General features: G+C 45.1%; 1 protein-coding gene across 1 annotated transcript in view; it reads right to left on the minus strand.

Moving 5' to 3' along the window:
- ITPK1 (inositol-tetrakisphosphate 1-kinase) overlaps positions 1–19,277 on the minus strand; it is a 152,668-nt gene that overhangs the window by 97,264 nt on the left and 36,127 nt on the right. The window lies entirely within an intron of this gene.

The following is a 19,277-nucleotide window of genomic DNA, read 5'->3' on the forward strand; positions in this document are numbered from 1 at the left end:
CAGGCTGCCACACACGCCAGTGCACCTCCTGCTAGATTGCTTCAAGTTTTGCGCACTACTGCTGAGAAGAGGGGCATAACTAAGGCAAAAATCACGTGGCAAAATCACCAATTAGTAACCCCCTCTCGGCACACACAAATAATTAGTAACCTACTCTCGGGAACCTGTGAGAACCTGCTGGATCCCACCTCTGCACAGGAGTCTCAAGAACCTGGAGGAAACCATTTTTGGGGAGGTAAAAACGCGTGCACAGGAAAATCTTAGATATCCTTAGATTAGCATAAGACGTCTACACTTATTTGTAAAAGTCAAGCTTGTTGAAGCATGTACATCATCCTTAGTCCAAAAGCCACAGAGGTTAGTGTTGCCAGACTATTGAGCAGCTGGCATCCATATGAAAATAAACAGCCTTCTTCCCATTCCAGAGAACTTGTTCTCCAACATCAGTCAAACCTGGCGTGCCTTGGAGGGGTTCCAGTCAAGACTCCATGTATACGGACTTTATACGCTTCCTCTCCTTGGATATATTCTGCTGTTCCGTGCTTACTCAATCAACGTTTTATACAAAAATAAACCTCTCAGCATTTCCAGACAACAGCTATTCCCTGGCAACAATTAATGGAAATTCATTTTCTTCAGTATTTTACTTTAGCGGAAGATAAACTCAGCTCTTTTTCACAGCTTTCTGATGAATCCAGCTGTTTAAAAGTGTTTGGCTTTCCCTTATGAAAATAATCAATAATATGTCAAAGTCATATCTGAGTATAAACAATGCAATATACTTAATATCATTTATAAAACATTGATTTTTAAAAGCAAACAGGTTACAGAATGGCTCCCTTTTCCCCTTCAGCCTCCTAACCCCCTCCCCTGAAAAGTTAAGGGATCTTTAGGGATGTGGCCCAGGGAGGCAGCAGCAGTGAGATTGAATATTTAGAAACAGCCTAATATGACCACTGTGAAAACATGTTTGAAAGCTAACGGGGAACAAGAAAAAGAAAAGGCAGCTGCATTGTCAAAGGCTTTCACGGCCAGAATCACTGGGGTGCTGTGGGGTTTCCGGGCTGTATGGCCGTGTTCTGGCAGCATTCTCTCCTGATATTTCGACTGCATCTGTGGCTGGCATCTTCCCTTCCTAGTATCAGATCCTATGAAGATGCCAGCCACAGATGCAGGCGAAACGTCAGGAGCTAGAACACGGCCATACAGCCCGGAAACCACACAGAATCTCAGAAAAGCAGCTGTTTCTCTTTTAAAGATCAGCTAGGTTTGAATCCACTAGCACCACAGAAGACAACAAGATTTTCAAGGCAGGAGCATCCGAAAGTCAACATCCTTCATCACATTAAAGATCAGACTCTCATCTCCACAAGTGTAATCCTCTTGATTAGTTTTCATAGATGGTGTCTTGGCTGCATATTATTTGCATTTAGTCTGCCTTTCTCACTTGGACTCAAGGTGGATTACACAGAATAAGTCAGCAGAATCAACAGGAAGAAACATCCGACAGACAGTGCAGTAGGATTGGACTTGTAGAACTATGGATGCAAGCAGAGGTGAAGGAAAGCATATAACATTGAAAGAATGCAAAAGTTACATAGTAGGAGTTTACCTGAAGCAACAGAGTGCTTTCACATCCTGCAGGTGAGCTCCCAAAGGCACCTGGTGGGCCACTGCGAGTAGCAGAGTGTTGGACTAGATGGACTCTGGCCTGATCCAGCAGGCTCTTTCTTATGTTCTTAGTGTATGAATTATACAGTGGTAGATACAGTTCCTAACCCTTCACCCCAAGTTTCTTTTCCAACCACACTGTTACAGTGCAGTCCTATCTCCTGCACAAAGGGCCTTCTTGAATAGTTCAGTTTTGTACAGGTTGTAATGTTAAAGGCCCAAGGGCTCCAGCCAATTGTGTGAGTCATCCAAAGGCCATTTATCACCAACTTTAAACAATACTATAAATACCAATCAGAGTGGCGGTTGCAGGCGGTCCGGACTGCATGACCATCATGTGGTAGTTTTTGCTCCTAATGCTTCACCCGCATTTATGGTTGGTATCTTATCAGAGGCGTGTCACAGCAATCTCACTGTGGCATACATCTGAAGATGCCAGCCACAGACATGGGCAAAACGTTAGGAGCAAAAACTACCAGATCACAGCCACACAGCCCAGAAAACCCACAATTCTGGGGGTGAAAGCTTTGGACAAAATACCAATCAGAGTCTTTCACTCCAATTGGATAGAAGATGACATACCAGAACGCCAGACATACCATGCTGCTCTTAGCTTGAAGCTTAAGCATGCACACTGATGAGAACTAGAAAATTTGGGCATGAACCCACCCATAAAATTTGGATAAGGCTCCGCAAACTCCTGCTTTCCCCAAGTGTGCGGGCATATGTCCCAGCAGTGTGAATCTCCCATAGCTTCAGTTTTTCCCCTCTGAATCAGTACAAGGGTAACATACAAAGCAGAGAGCGGGAAATGAAAAAGGTGGGCAGCTTGCAGCTATGCCCAGACACATGTGGTGGGGGGTGGGGATAAAGTATATATCCTCTTTCCTCCCAGTTAATCCCAAAGTTAGTTCTTGCTTTTTAAATTTATGTTATTTGTTATACGCTTTTTTCACAAGGGCTCAAGGTGGATTGCAAAGAGCAAGGCAGTACAAACAATAACATGGGGCATTCAGCAAAAAATGCACTAGGATTTTCGAAGTCTGGTGCCACCAGAAACTGAAGCATAGCTAGAGCTTGTCATCTGAGTGGTTTTAACTGTTTTTAACCTTTATTATGTTTTGATGTTTTATTGTGATTTGTACACCACCCAGAGCCTTTCGGGGGAGTGCCAGTATAATAAATATGATAAATAAATAAATAAGTATTAACATGACAGATTAAGTGATGCAGAAATTACACAAATAGGATTCTACTTACAATAAGCTATACACAGCAGTGTAGACCACAGACCCTACTCATTCATGCAAGCAAGGCTGTGAACGTATTGTCGAAGGCTTTCCCAGCCGGATTTAACTGGTTCTGGTGGGTTTTCCAGGCTGTGCGGCCGTGGTCCACCACATCACAGCCACGCAGCCCGGAAAAACCACCAGAACAAGGCTGTGAACCATCTGGTACTGTGCAGCCTGATTACCTGTGAGGAAGAGCCCTCTTCAATAGTTCAGTATTGCCTAGTTCGTGGAAGGCCAGGAAACCGGGAGCTTTCCTGATCTCCTTGGGAAAGCTATTCCACAAGGTGGGGGCCACAACAGAGCAGGCATGTGTAGGGGCACAGTTATTCATTTTGCCAATTTAAAAGTGGGTGCCTGCAGAATCCCCTCTGGCATGAGCTAAATTGTCACGACGCAGCATAGGGAAACAGGCAGTCCTAGAAATAAGAGTGGCCAAGGCCACGAAGAGGCTTGTGATAGCATGCATTCTACAATGGTGTGGTGATCCTGGAGATGAACAGGGAATTTGGAGCCCTGTTTCTGGTCCCCAGAAAAAAGAAAAAAGGATCTAGCTAAAAAAAAACTTGTGTACTTTCTGTTACAAGTTGTTTGGCTGTTGCCAGTAATACAAGCAGGTTTCTGCTAAGCTTGTCTCAGCTCACAGTGGGACACCTTCCTGGAAAAAAAATATCAAAGCACCCCTGCTGCTGAACACAAATATACCTCCTACCAAGGTGTCCTTGTCTAGCACACTACAACCCAGAGCAATCTCTCCCTTGCAGTCAGAGAGACTAACGATTCACCTAAGGTATAGCAAGATGATTCTCCAGGAGTCCCTGGTGTGAAGAGATCCAATTGGATTTTTTAAGTGTGTAAGTTTTTACCTTCAGCATTTCTCTCCCTCTCGCTTTTTCTCTCTTTATTTTGCACTGCATGCAGAATGGTTTAGCAGCACAGAACTGACATCTTCGAGCGCTACCAGCAATTTCATGTCACAAGCTCAGTAAGATTTATGGGACTTTGTTTTGCCATGAGAAGAAATCTTTAATACAAGCCAACAGACAAAATACGTAACCCGGCAGAGAGCTGGCAGTGACCAATTATTTTCATGCTATAGGCCTGCTATGTCATCCTCTGCTTTGAAACACAGCAGAGGTTTTGCTTAATTGGCCACACAAAAATACATACAAAATGGTACAACCTTTGATGGATGTAAGAAAAGCATCAGCGATGGGACACCCCACAGGGGATTCCTAGTTAAAGAAGGTCAGAGGTGGAACAGTTTGAAGAGCAAACGAGTTGATTTGGGATGCATGCCTGGCTAGAGGGGACCAAACTGTGCTCAAACTGCGTGGCCAGTGTTATTTGAAGTCGTGAGCCAAAAAAGCAAAGAAGGCTTTTCCTTGTGTGCAGAGCTTAGCAACACCTGCTCGATAAAAATCTTGAAAGGAGTCTGTTTTTCACTGTCAGCTGAAACGGCCTTTAATTTCTGCCTTCACCGAATTTATCTTTTTTGTGCGGTTGCTTTGCTTTTAAGTTGCCCCGCAGATCATTTTAAAAGAAATGTGGTATGTAAATGCTATGAACGTAATCTTTTTTTGGGTGGGGGGGTGGGGGGGTTTAAAGGTAAAACTTGCTGCTACTTTTTCTTTCATAATTGGACTTGACCCTTCCTCAAATGGAGCTTGCAGATACTCGGTTGCTCCATTTTATCATCAGAAGTCTGGGAGCTTGATTAGGCATTGAAAGATGGAGTCTGGTCCATAGTGAGGTTTTGGGGTGAATAAGGATTTGAACCCGTCTCCCAAGCCCTAGTCCAGAGGACTCTAACTCACAGCGCCATGCTGGCTTAAATTAACATCAAAATTGAACCCCACTTTTCTCCTGCCCCGTCTCTTGCATCCCCCTGTCAAATAAATATTTAAAAACTTCCCCTCATCTATTATTTTCAGATAGATAGAATGTATTGTATTTTATGTAGCCATAGGCCATCACAATAAGTCAAAACAAAATACAAAATACAACAAAGTATAAAGGTTAAATATATAAAATACAACTGTTTATTGCATTCCTATTATTCCTTCAAAACCTATCACTGTACAATTGATTTATTTAAAACATTTTTTAGCTTTCTACCTCTCTGAACTCAGGGCGGCTTACAATCTAGATAAAATACATACCATAGAATACATTAAAAACCCACAAGATTTGAAAGCATAATTTTAAATGTGATCCTAAATAAAACCATCTTCAACTGCCTCCTAAAAGTCAAAGGGGAAACTCCCTGAGGAAACTGTCCTGTAACTGTGGAGCTGCTGGTGTGCCTACCAGATAAACTTTTTTGATTGATGAAACAGTTAGAAGGTCCTCTCCTTGTGGTCTTAATTCCCAGGCAGGAACATATGGGAGAAGATGATCCTTCACGTACCCCCGTCCCCAGCCACTGTAGGGTTTTACAGCAGATGTAGATTCAAAATGCCACTCTATCACAAAGCTCAGTAGAAGACCCTCAACCTGCCAATAATCTCTTGGCCTCAACTAACTCACAGAATTCTTGTGACAATAAGGGCTGTTCAACAGTAAAATGTACTACCTAGGAGTGTGGTGGAGTCTCCTCTTTTGAGGTTTTTAAAGAGAGGCTTGATGGCCATCTGTCAAGGGTGCCTTGATTGTGTGTTCCTGAATTGAAGGGGGTTGGACTTGATGGCCCTTGGGGCCAGTTCTATGATTCTATGAATGATTCTATAGGGACCTCACCATGTCTGATTAAATTGTTCAGAAAGAATAAAATGAGATCAAACCCTGACAAGAGGAAAGCAATACCTTTGGTGAGGTACCTCTGCTTGGGAGATCTTGCTTCCCAAGATCTTGCTTCCCACATTAAATATTATCTAATTTTCTTTGGTAAGTTTGCTAAGAGCTTAGAAATCCTGAAGAAACAGATGTCAGCAGTGACCGAAGTGTTTTTGACCAACTATATTCGTCCCGTAAACTCACTTCCTATCTGATGACTGCTCCTCTGGTTTGATGATCCATGTAACGATAATCTCAAGGCTTGACTGCTATAAGATGGTCTATGTACGACTGCCCTTGAAGACAACGGGGAAGAACAAATATGGCAAAATGCAGCAGATCATCGGTTATCAGGAATATCTTATTCATATTTTGTAAACATTGTACTGGACACCAATTAGTTTCCAAGTTTAACTCAAGATGTTGGTGCTTACCTTTAAAGCCCTATTGGTGGAGTCCATATTTGAAGGACAGTCTCTCATAATATGAGTCCATGGGCACCTTTGCTCAAGACATTACTATCTGATGGTGTGTTCTGCGGTTGCCCACTCAGGGGCTATCTCAACAGCTGCTCTAATCCCATGAAACAGCCTCCCAGAAGAAAGTAAGAATGCCCCATTTATTCTGCCATTCTGAAGGGGTCGCAAGACTGCAAGTTTTAAAAGAGAATCTCTGGAATCTCTTTTTGTAGTCTGGTTTGTTCTTACGAAAGTCATTTATGAGGTTTCTAGGCAGTTTTCCATAGTTTTAATAATCTAACGCTTGACACTGTGTTTTATATGTTTTTAATCTGTTCTCTGCTTTTGGCACCAGTTACCTGGTGAGATCATCAGTGTTTTAAATAAATATATAGATATGTGTGTGGGGCCTAGTTTCTTCTTCAGTTGGAATTCCAACCCCGAGCGCCTTAGAAGAAGAATGGGGAAATGTAATAATCACACATGTCATTCAATTACTGTGAAAACAAGTGTATTGTGGCAACATGTCTGGGCAATTTGATGACAAAAATATTTATCCCACACCGTAAGATGTCCTGCAGCGAAACTACAATTCCTAAGAAGTGGAAAGTGTATAATGCCAACCCAGTGAAGTGAGAGAGATATTCTTCATCTATGCGTACACACTGTACTGAGACAAATACCTCAGCTGTAGTGAGTAAAAAGGAGCTTGCTTCCTCTTAGGAACTGAAGTAAGGAGAGGAGACCAAGCCATTTAAGTCCTGCAGAACAGGGAAAGTAGAGGGCAAAGGAGAAGGCCAAGCAAGTGTTCTCTTTATGTACATATAAGTCTTTAGAAAGGTTCAGAAAACACCATGTTTTTGCTTCCAGAGTCCACGAGAACTTTTTGTAATTCAGGAAGCTTTTTTAAAAGGGAGTTTGTATTTAAATGGTCATTTTATTTCAAATCCGGTAGCTTATTCTAATAGAGGGAAACATTTTGAGACCTAAAACGCGGAATTGGCATCTGAGGTAATTCTAAATGCAATTTAAAAATTAAATTTAAAAAGAATTTTTAAAAAATCAGACCACTTGGGTTGGCTTCAATAAGAAGCATTTGAACGATTTTACAGAGTCACTGTGATGCAGTGATGAAGAGCGTTTGTTCCTCCACATGAAGCCTGCTGGGTAACCTTGAGCCAGTCACAATTCTGCCAGAACTCTCTGAGCCCAGATAGAAGCAGGAAATGGCAAATTGCCTCCGAACATCTCTTGCCTTGAAAACCCTACAGGGTTCTCATTAGTCAGCAGTGACTTTCCACCATCATTTAATTTTGCTCCTTTGTATGTGGTGACATCCTGCCCAGCTTTGCAATGATTGTGAGGAAGAGAGTTAATAAGAATACCCAGTCACCAACATTTTTTCGTGAACATTATGAGGACATAGGAGAGCCCTGGTAACTGACAGCAGCTTAGAAACAGAAACCAGCTTTCCAGTCGGCAGTCTTATTGTACTGCAGCATCCCACTGTGAGTGCCGCATTACAGTCAAACAGATTCCTCAGAAGCCACCGTAATTCTCAATATTAATATTTTATTGGCCTTGCTTTGCATATTTCAGTCAAGCCATTTCACGCACACGCCAACAGGACAACAGATGAAGTGCGGAGAGCAGGGAGAGTAGACATTACGATCTTCAGGTTAGGATACAACTAACGCTACGGCAAATTTTGTGGCTCCTTTCATTAGTAGTCCAACATGCATTTAAAAATCAAGGTCAGCATATCAAACAGTTTAATGAGAACTCGAAGGATGAGTCACATTTCCTTTCAAAACATCAAACACAACATTGTACATAGTTTTTTTTAATCCTATGCATACCCGCTATACCACACATCAAATTGGTTTTCCATATCCTGCATGAATAATGACAAATCAGTACATTTTATTCACTGCAGGCAAGGCATTTTTTTTTAAGTAACAGAAGGAAACAGGGGAAGAGGCAAACGCAGCCATAAATGTGGAAGGGTGAGTTTCTCTATGGTGGCATTCCAGTCTATGCATCTTAAGGTCAATTTATACATTAACAGCTGCAATACGAAAGCTGCTTTGAGTCTCTCGCTGGGACAGCTTTCCATTAACTATTTTTGACCACCTCAAACCGTTCGGATTAAACGGTTTGCTGCGCTGATCCAGTAACTCTTCCCCTCCCTGCCAGAAATCATACTTAATGCCTAAAATAACACTTCAGAATACAGAAGCCCTTTCAGGTGGGTGGAAAGTGCCATCAAGCTGCAGCTGACTGACCCCTTGGGGTTTTCAAGGCAACAGAAATTCAGAGGTGGTTTGCCATTGCTTGCCTCTGTGTAGCAACCTTGGACTTCCTTGGTGGTCTTCCATCCAACCACAAATCCATCCAATCACTAACCAGCTTCCAAGATCAGGCTAGCCAGGGCCATCAGGTCAGGGTCTGTTCCAAATACCTTCCCAAATTTTATTTTGAAAATTCCGTGTCTCTTTTGACAATTACTGTTGTCTCTATTTGGCAAGTGATGGGAAACAATAGGGGATTTTGTATCACTTTACTTCACAACCAACAGTGCAATCCTGAGCACAGTTACTCCAGTCTAAGAACACTGAAATGAACTGGCTTAGACTGGAGTAACTCTCTTTAGGATTGCACTGCAAATAACTCGAAAGTATAGGAATCTAGCATCACCAGGGCCTAAGAAATTATCGAAATTAGATGTGTATCTGTACAGTCCTGTTTGAAACTCTATGGATATATCATGGCTTAGTTTTGAAAACTAAAAATCAAGAGTCACAAGTTTAATGAGAGCTAGAACATTCAGTTCCTGACCAAATATTGATGACTGGGTAGTGGAACTCAGGATGGGCCCCCTAGAATGATGGAATATTTACACAAGGAAATATCTTACATAAAATTCGGAGGCATATGGGTTGCCTTTTTGGCATTCTTTTGATGACAGCTCTTTTGCTTCATTCCAAGAGTCTGGTATTTTGCTGTTTGCTTAGGTGACATAAAACCCTGATTTCTTCCCCTGCTTTCTGTCTCCCTGCCCCCTCATGTTGCTCCCTGTTCACCTGTAAAATGACTAAACTGTGAATAAATAGAGATTAAATAGTCAAGATTAATGTTTACACAATTCTTCACTTCTGGATAATTTTGTATAACCCAGATAATGGGCTGGGTAGAAGACTCTTATACTTGCACCTGCTCTTTTTTCTTGGGCAAGGATAATTTTTGCACCAGTGAAAAGACTCACATCAAAGTTAAACAGTGGAATTGTGGGAATAAAGTCATAGGTTACACTTACAGCATTTGCTTTTCTGAATTTCACACTGTCTTCTTGGATAACCCTAGATTCCTTTCAGTCTGGTTCCAGACCAGGCTATGACATGGAGATGATTCTGGTGGCTTCAGCTGATGATCTCTGTTTAAATTTATTTTATTGATTTTATTTTATATTCATATTTATACCCTGCCCTTCCCAACAGGGTGGGCAGCAACGACAAAATTACAGAGTTAAAACAACGATAAAACATCATTAAAACCTTTAAAACATTAATACAGATAATAGATGTGGACAAGGCTTGTGCTCATGGGTATAGTGAGGGAGGGCAATAGGGGACTTGAGTACCGGGTGCTCCTTGAGTGGGGGCAAATGCAAAGCCCCCACCCTGTCTGGAATCGGGCATCCTAGCTTGGCCTCCACAGCCTCACTGTGTTATTAACTCAAAGTCGAATTATGAACTAAAAGCTGAGTCCTAAAAGTTAATAACTAGGGCTGCCCAACTCCCCAACCTGAATTCAGTGCCCCAGCATAACCTCCAATAGCCCTTCCCCACCAGCTTCTGCCTCCCACCACCTTGGCCTGTTGCAGTCACCGCCACCTGACTCTTCCCAGTGTGTTTTTATTTATTTTATTTATTTATTATTCGACTTATAAGCCGCCTCACCCCCGAAGGGCTCGAGGCGGCTCACAACATGGCTGTTATTCAAACAGCAATCACACAACATAAAACTTAACCTATTAACCAATTAAAATTTAAGCAGAAGTTACACACCATAAATAAAAATTAAACAACAAAAGTTGTTTACCAGTTGTTACACACCAGCAGTTGTTACACACCAGGACCAACCAATTAAAATTTAAGCAGAAGTTACACACCATAAATAAAAATTAAACAACAAAAGTTGTTTTGTCTTCGCTCCTTTCTCTTCCTTCCATTCTTCCCATAGCATCTGTATGTATGTCTGCCTACCTTTTAATTAACACAACTATGGTTGCTCAGCACACATTGTGAATCTTTGTTTCTCTAACCGGAACGCAGCCTTTGATACTGTAGAGCAGGGGTCTGCAACCTGCGGCTCTCCAGATGTTCATGGACTACAATTCCCATCAGCCCCTGCTAGCATGGCCATGAGGCATTTTGAGAAGAAGCAGAGATTACGGTTTGTGCCCCAAAATGATTTAAATACTTGCTTATGGGCAGGGCTTAAAGTATTGCAGATGGAAGCCAGCTGTACAATGACAGGTATGGGCCGTGTGTTGTGGGGTCCCTCAGCACTCGGTCATCCTCCATGCTATTTAATATCATGAAAGCTCTATAGGCTTTGGGTAAGCCCTCATCAATATTCTGATGATACCCAGATCTAAATTTCTTTATTAAAATCATTGGTGGTGCTGTAGAGGTCCTGAACCAGTGCCTTACTGCTATGCTTAAATCAGTAAGAGTGAACAAGAGGAAATGGAAGGATCAAAATAGTACCCCCCTGTTTTGATGAGGTCTAGCTGATCTTTGACACTCACTGACAATTAAGATCCTGAGGATTACACTGGATCCATTACTATTGCTGGAGAAGCAGTTCATACAGTTGTAAAAATGCATTCTTCCAGCTTCATTTATCCCAGAAGATGACCTCTCATCTTGACTCAGCTGATCTGGCCATCCAGAACTGTGCTAGGGTTACCTCAAGGCTAGATTATTGTAGCACACTCTACATGGGTCTGCCATTAAAGACAACTTGAATGTTCCAGTTGGTACAGAATAGTGCAGCCTAGGTGCTATTGGGTGCTTAGGTGGATCATGCATGCAACAGCCATACTGTCATTAGTTCATTGGTTATCAGATTGAATTCAAGGTATTGGTTTTCACCAACAAATGACTTTGGACCCATGTACTTACAGAACTGCCTCTCCTGCCAAACTCCACTATGACAGGTTCGCTCATCTGAGCAAAGTCTTCTGAAAGGGCCACCTTGCAAATGGGTACAAGCAGCAGCTCCCCACTCACATATATTCTCAGTGGTGATTCTCATACTTTGGAACAGCGTGTCTCAAAAGGTCAGGAAGGCTCCCACACAAGTATATTACTTCATAGAATGAACAGAAAAGTTCAGGAAGGCTTTTTATTAAGGGATTAGAACTGTAGTAAAATGGAATAGTCCAAGAGGAATTGTAGTCTTCTGCAGTGATTATTGTTGGTACCACCATACTTTGAGGTACTGTATTATACCTTGCCTATTTTGTTCATAGTATACCTTGTCTCAGGAAGTTCATTGCACACTCTGTGTCTTAATTCTGTGATCTTAGTCCTACTGCATCACTCACTGGTTGCTCCACGCTGTCTACGCTGTATCTAGTGATCTGCCTTGAGTTTTGGCAAGAAAGGTAGGCTATAAAGCCAAAAAACAATAATATTGCTTATTGTTAAAGACAATGGGGAAAATAAACTATAATTTCAAGTCTGCCACTATCCCTCAATTTAACTTCGCTCACTAGGGCAGAAAGGGAACAGGGAGACCATATAAGCCACCTTGAACTCTCTGGAGGAAGGTCATGATCAAAAACAAGCAACATTTACTTCATTTAAAAAGACAATCCTACTGAGTCAGAGGCCAATTATGAACAGCTGTGCGGTGAAGGCAAGTGTCCGTCGCAGCAAGATTTCTTGTACAGATGTCTTTCCTCAAGCCCTGCTTTCACTTTCCATCCTCTACATGGCAAGTTACAACATTTCTAGCACAAGTTTAATTTCCTTCACTGCCAGAGCAGGTCAGATTTGCCAGTGAGCACAGCTTTGACCTGGACATTTTCCCTCCACCCACGGCCTGCCTACCTTGCTTCACCCTTCCCACTCCCTTGCACTGCGGCCCACGCCTTCCCCTTACCCCCCCTTCCATGCTACCAGCTCATTCCAGCTTCCTGTTCTCCTGGTGACATCTTTCAGTAGACAGGAAGTCAAAGTCAAAGAAAAGAAGCTCAACCATACGGACTTAGCCAAAACACACTGACCATTAAATTTCCATATTATTATATAAAACTATTGATATATCAATAAGAGAGAGAGCTTGGAAATAACAAGCTCTCTCTCCTCCTGCAGCAGCAGGAATTATGTATGTATGTATGTATGTATGCATGCATGCATGCATGCATGCATGCACGGGAAGGGGAGAGAATATCAGCTCTATGACATGGTCCCCTTCCTTCAGCAGTGTTTGGTTCAGGGAAATGTTTTGCCTTTAAGGAAAGATTATTTTTGGAAAGGGCTACAATACTGATATATTGATATAACAGTAATTAAAAGGCTTTACAAAGCCAGCAATCTTGAGACTACTGGGTGTGATGAGATCGGCCCATTGGTTACTTACCGAGAAGGGGCCTTCTGCTGATGGAAAGGAGGACGCCTTGTTTGGGTGATTTTCCAACCGGAACTCAGGGAGGCAGGATCTCAAATCTTGTTACTTCCCGTGATTCGCCCCGGACGTCCCTTTGATCTTCAGTAGACACCTGTCCGAGCAGTAATGGCACTCCCCTCTCTAGAATAACAGGAAGTGCTCCGCAGAAGGAGGTAACAAGAACAGAACGGAAAAAACAAGAACATCAACAGTAACGGTAACTATGAAACAGAGCGAAGCTAGGGTAATTGCCCTAAACAACCAGCTATGCTTATTTATATGAAAAACTGCCCATTTCAGGAGAATTGTATGGAGGAGTATTGGGGATTAATAATGATCCGGGGAGGGCCAAGGCGTCCTCCTTTCCGTCAGCAGAAGGCCCCTTCTCGGTAAGTAACCAATGGGCCGTTCTACTGGAGGAGGAGGACGCCTTGTTTGGGACCTCCCAGAGCAGTGTCCCTCAACGGGCGGGTCAGGATCAATCCCCAATAATATGCTCCAGCACCCTTCTGCCGAAGGTGGCCTCTGAAGCTGCTATTGTGTGGATTTTATAATGTCTGACGAATGAAGACACCGATGACCAGGTGGCCGCTCGGCAAATGTCTATGACTGAGGCCTGGTGTCTCAGGGCAGCATTGGCAGCCGCGCTACGTGTAGAGTGGGCCATGATTCCTGATGGTATGGGTTGGTCGACAGCTTTGTATGCTTCGATAATGCATGCCTTGATGGTTCGGCTGATGGCTGCTTTGGACATCTGTTGTCCCAGATTAGGTTGCGAAATGTTGATGCAGAGATTGCTGGATTTACGAAGTGGCTCAGTTCGAATTAAGTAGGCTTTCAGCGACCTTCTAACGTCCAAATTATGCCAGTTCCTTTCTTTAGGGTGAGTAGGATTTGGACAGAAGTTGGGAACCACAATGTCCTGATTGAGCTGAAAGGGGGATTTCACCTTAGGCACGAAGGTAGGGTCCAAGCGGAGTACCACCCTGTCTTGGTGGAAAATGCAGAGATCTTTGTGAACTGAGAGTGCCTGAAGCTCCGAGACGTGTCTGGCCGAGGTGATCGCCAGAAGGAATAAGATCTTCAAGCGCAGCCATTTCAGATGTATGGTTTGCACGGGTTCGAATGGGGACTTCGTGAGTGCTGATAACACGAGATGAAGTCTCCAGGTGGGGAATCAGTGATTAACTGGAGGTTGAAGTTGTTGAACCCCTTTTAGGAATCTCAGTACATCTGGGTGTCTGGAGGCCGGGGCTCCTTGGAAGTGAGGCCAAATTGATGTGAGGGCCGCCACTTGACAACGCAGGGTGGTGCTGCGTAAGCCTTGGTCAAAGCCCTCCTGTAGGAACAGGAGTATTTGGGAGATGTTGGGAGCTTCAGGGTTGACTGCGTGTCTTCTGCACCATCTGGTGAAGGCTTTCCACGTACAGTTGTAAATTTTGTTGGTGGAAGGTCTACGGGATGCGAGGAGGGTTTTGGTTACCTGTTCCGAGTATCCTTTGAGCTTTAACAGTCTCCGTTCAACAGCCATGCGGTTAGGTTGAACCATTGTGGGTTTGGATGATGTACAGGTCCCTGCATCAGCATGTCGTGTGGTGTTGGTAACGTGAAGGCTGGAGTCACCGCGAGGTCCAGAATTGAAGATAGCCAAGGACGTTGTGGCCAGAAGGGAGCCACTAGGATGACCGGGGCCTTCTCTGAGAGGATTTTCCGGAGGACCTTGGGAATGATCGGAGTGGGTGGAAATGCGTACAGCAAGGTTTTGGGACATGGGGCTGTAAGGGCATCTATCCCGACTGGTGCGTGATGATGGAATCTCGACATGAAGTTCGGGAGTTGGCGATTGTGGGCCGAGGCAAACAGGTCTATTTGGGGATTGCCAAACCTCTGAGAGATCAAGTTGAAGATGGAGGGATTTAGTTGCCACTCCGCCTCCTCCACCGTCTGACGGCTCAGCCAATCTGCTGTGATGTTGAGGCGACCCTGGATGTGTTCTGCCGATATCGATAGTAGATGTTTCTCTGACCAGGTTAGGATGTTTATCGCTTCCTGGTGCAATCGGGATGATCTGGATCCTCCCTGATTTTTCAGGTATGCTTTGGCAGATACGTTGTCCGTGCGGATGAGGATGTGTGATCCCTTGATCACGGGTAAGAAGTGTTGTAGGGCCAGGAATATGGCTCTGGTTTCCAGAATGTTGATCGGTAGGGTTTTCATTTCTGGGTCCCATTGACCCTGGATGAAGCTGTCCTGCACCGTGGCTCCCCATCCCTGCAGGCTGGCATCGGTGAAGACCTCTATTCGGTTCAGGTGAAGGTAGACCTTCCCTTTTTCCAGGTTGTGGCGTCGAGTCCACCAATTGAGGCTGACCTTGAGGTGAAGGGGTAGAGACAGGGAGCGGTCTCTCTTGTTCATGATCTGAAATTGGAATGGCTGGAGAAATTTCTGAAGGGGACGGGCATGAAGTCTCCCCCATTGGACCATGTCAAAGACTGATACCATGAGTCCCAGGAGGCTTGCAAGTTGGAGCAGGGATGCTTTCTTTGCAGCGATGTTGTGTTTTACGGCGGACTGTATCTTGGAGGTCTTGGATGCAGGTATGAACAGAGAGTTCCTGGAGGTGTCTATGATGGCTCCCAGGTGTTCCATTCTTTGTGATGGAGTGGTGACGCTTTTGGCAGAGTTGATTAGGAAGCCGTGTTGTCTCAGGACATCCTGGGTCCTGGTGACGTCTGCTTGTGCCTGAAGTGCATTTTTGGACCTTATCAGGATATCGTCGAGATAAGGGTGGGCGTGAATGGCCTCCTGCCGTAGGAGGGTGATGGGTGCTAGGAGCACCTTCGAGAAAACTCTTGGGGCCGTGGAGAGCCCGAACGGAAGAGCTTTGAATTGGTATTGTTCCTCTCCTATGGCAAACCGGAGGAATTTCCGGTGGGAAGGATGGATGGGGACGTGCAGATAGGCCTCTGTCAGGTCGAGGGAGGTGAGAAATTCCCCGGGTCGAAGATTTTCCACGATGGAGCGGAGCGTCTCCATGCGGAAGTGTTGTATTTTGATGTGTTTGTTGATGAATCTTAAGTTGAGGATTGCCCTCCAGTCTCCGTTTCTTTTGGGAACTGTAAAGAAGTGAGAGAACACTCCTGAGGACCGTTGTGATGTCGGGATTGGCTCTATGGCCTGGATTTGGAGCAGATGAAGGATGGCTTGACGTGTTCTGGTGGCTTTGGCTAGACTGGAGTTGTGAGGGAATGTGCGGAATCTGGGCTTGGGGATCTTGCTGAATTCTATGATGTACCCTGATTGGATGATGTCCCTGGTCCAGTTGTCTACGTGGTCGCCTGACCAAAGGGATTTGAATAACTGCAGGCGACCTCCGACTGGAGCCGAATAGCCAGGATTTGTTGTTGTTTTGGTTGTTTCTGTCGTTTCCGAAGAACTTGCCTGACTTAGGCTGGGATCGAAAGGACTGGTTATTGCTGTTGTTGTTAGGTCTTCTGCGAAAGTTCTGCTGAGACTGCCATCGTCTGCCATCCTTGGGTGCCCTGGAGAGGGTCCTGTGTGAACGGAAGGTTGAGTTGGTTTTGGAGGAGCTGTGTTCCAACCTAAAGTACTTGGGCATGGTCTTTTTGTTGCCTTTGGTTTCCACTAGGATTCTGTCAAGTTCTCGGCCGAAGAGGGTTCCTCCTTGGAAAGTGAATCCGGCTACCAGCTGTTTGGAATGGAAGTCGGCTTGCCATGATCTGAGCCATGCGAGGCGTCTGGGTACCGAGGCGGTGGCGATGGCTTTGGAGATAGCAATGAGGGCATCGAAATTAGAGTCTGCCAAGAAGGACTTTGTCAGTAGTACCCTCTCGATTCCTTCCCTAATTCCTTGAGCTGACGTTGGGATCATCTCCAAGAGTCTGCGTAACCAGACAATACCAGCTCTGGCCATAGTTGCAGATGAGGCTGAGATCTTGAAGGCCATGGCCAGGGTGTCGTGTAGTCTCTTGAGCACCACGTCCAGGCGTTTGTCTAAGGGGTCTTTAATGTTGCCCTCTCCGTCTTGGGAAACTAGGCCTCCTGATTGGAGTGCAGTGACAGGGGCATCTACCAGAGGGGTAGTAAGGAGACGTTGAACATAGTCTGGTACCGCGTACAATTTTTTGAAGCTAGACGGAAAGGTCTTGCTGGAAGCTGGATTTGACCATTCTTTCTTGGCACATCTCACAAAGTATTCTGGAAGTGGCAAGCACTCCTTGCTCTGTTCCTCCTGGGGGAAAATCTCGCTTTTGCCCTTGGGGCAGCCTTTAATAGGTTTGGATGGTGTGCTGGATGAGGCAGAGGGGTCCACCGCGTCCTCAGAATCCTTGAGGTCCAACGCAGCGATGGCCTTGGAAATCAGGAGGGGAGAGTCCTCCACTTTGAAGAATCTATGAACTTGTTCTGTAGTGAGGGGAGGGGTTTCCTCTGGGTCCGAGAAGTGGTCAGAGACATCACATTCACCTTCGCTGGCATTCTCTTCCCCAGGGAAGGAAAAGGGTTCCCGGTGTGATCTGGGAGAATTGGGGGGGGGGGAGTGATGCAGAAGTGGAGGGGGATCTGGCCCTCCTGTGGTAGGTCCTATGATAAGTGTGGATCTCCTCCCTCATGGACTTTCTAAAAAGGTCCACTAATTGCTGAGAAGAGGCTTGTTGCCAACCCCCCTGGAGGAGTGGGTCGAAAGGGGCAGTGGAAGTAGAAGCCCGCCCCCCACCGTCGCAATCTTGCCTGTTCTGGGTGGAGGTCTGATCCGCTGTGGGTTCACTTTGTTCTGGCCCCGTGCCCTCCGCATTTCCTTCCGGGGTGCTGGCAGCGTTCTGGGCCGGCTCCGGGCTTCTGGCGTTGTTTTCTTCGGAGCCCTGGGAGCCTGGGAGAAGAGAGCCGTCTGCGCGGGCCTCTCTCGCCGTGCGCGGCCGCGTTGTCTCCTCCGCGCCCCTGCAGGTGGCGCTGGAGCTATTGGAGCGGCCTCTGTGTTTGCCGGTAGCGGCCGGCGGCGGCGCATCCTCCGTGCGCGCCTTTTTCTTCGCCGGCTGCTTTCCCTTCCCGGCTTTGCGAGGCGCCAATGCCTCCTCGCGTCCCTGCTCCGCTGGGGGAGCCTGGCGGGAAGAGCGCGTCCTCTCTGCGGAGGAGCGTGAGAAGACCTCCCTCGGGGGAGAGAAATGGCGGGCGTCCATGACGCTCTGAGTTTAGCCGGGAAGAGGGGGGGCGGAATCCCGGCTTGCACCAAGGACTCCCACCCAAAACAGCCAGATAGAGAAAAAACAAGAAGGAAGCAAAGAATAGAGACAGATATAGGTTAGAAATATTCAAGCTGGAGGAGCTCGCTCTGAGTGCTGCTCTCCCTGCTAGGCAGGAAAGAATACTGAAGATCAAAGGGACGTCCGGGCGAATCACAGGAAGTAACAAGATTTGAGATCCTGCCTCCCTGAGTTCCGGTTGGAAAATCACCCAAACAAGGCGTCCTCCTCCGCCAGTAGAACTGTGCCTTTAAGAATGAGTTGATAGGCGAAGTTAAGAGAACCAGGAAAAGCAGGCCCAGGAGGGTTCTCAGCAGAAAAGCTGCTAGTCAAGGAGTGAGTGTCTCCTCACGTGTAAACAGAGAAGCACGAGGAGACCCAACTACAAGCACACTACAATGTGAAAAACCCTGAGGTAAGAATTGCATACATAATGGGCCAGAGAAATGGTCTATGGTACCCAGCTTACATTTTGAGATGCAGACCACAGGTTAGAGATATTTAAAAACAGAACCTAATGCTTACTGGGGATTTTTTTCTTTTCTTTTCTCTTGACAGACACATTTCATGTACTCTGGACACTTATTTTGCTTTTAAAAACAGCAACACACTGTGGGCAGGACTAGCCAGCCCCAAATCCTATGACATGAAATAATGAAAAGCAAGATATGATGTCATCGAGGCATACATTTCATAACCCCATATAACAGAAGGAGGAGGGGGACTAGTCTGTGCCACAAGCAGTGATGCAAGATGGAAAAAATTCTACTGCTATATTATGCATTTCTTAAACTGCATTGTTTAATAAATTAATCAGGGTCACAGTGACAGGAAACATCAACAAAGCAATTGGACAATTTCAAAGTTGTAAATTTTTTTAAGTGCCTATTCCTAGGAAGCACATATATTACACACAACAAGCATAAGTTGGTCTCCCCCCCCACATCAAATATTTCATGCTGACCACAAGTTTACATTCTGTTGCAAATTGTCAACAGAGGAGCGCATTTACCCCAACTTTTTGAGGAGCTATGAGAAGGGGTGAAGTTAAAAGTGAGGACCAAAAGTCTTGGCTTTATCCTGTTTTAGCTTCTTGATTCCAAGGAGTCACTGATCTTATTGTTTTGCTAAAGACCTCTGATTTC

The sequence above is a fragment of the Sphaerodactylus townsendi genome, linkage group LG02 (genome assembly GCF_021028975.2).
Source record: "Sphaerodactylus townsendi isolate TG3544 linkage group LG02, MPM_Stown_v2.3, whole genome shotgun sequence".
NCBI classification, from domain to species: domain Eukaryota; kingdom Metazoa; phylum Chordata; class Lepidosauria; order Squamata; family Sphaerodactylidae; genus Sphaerodactylus; species Sphaerodactylus townsendi.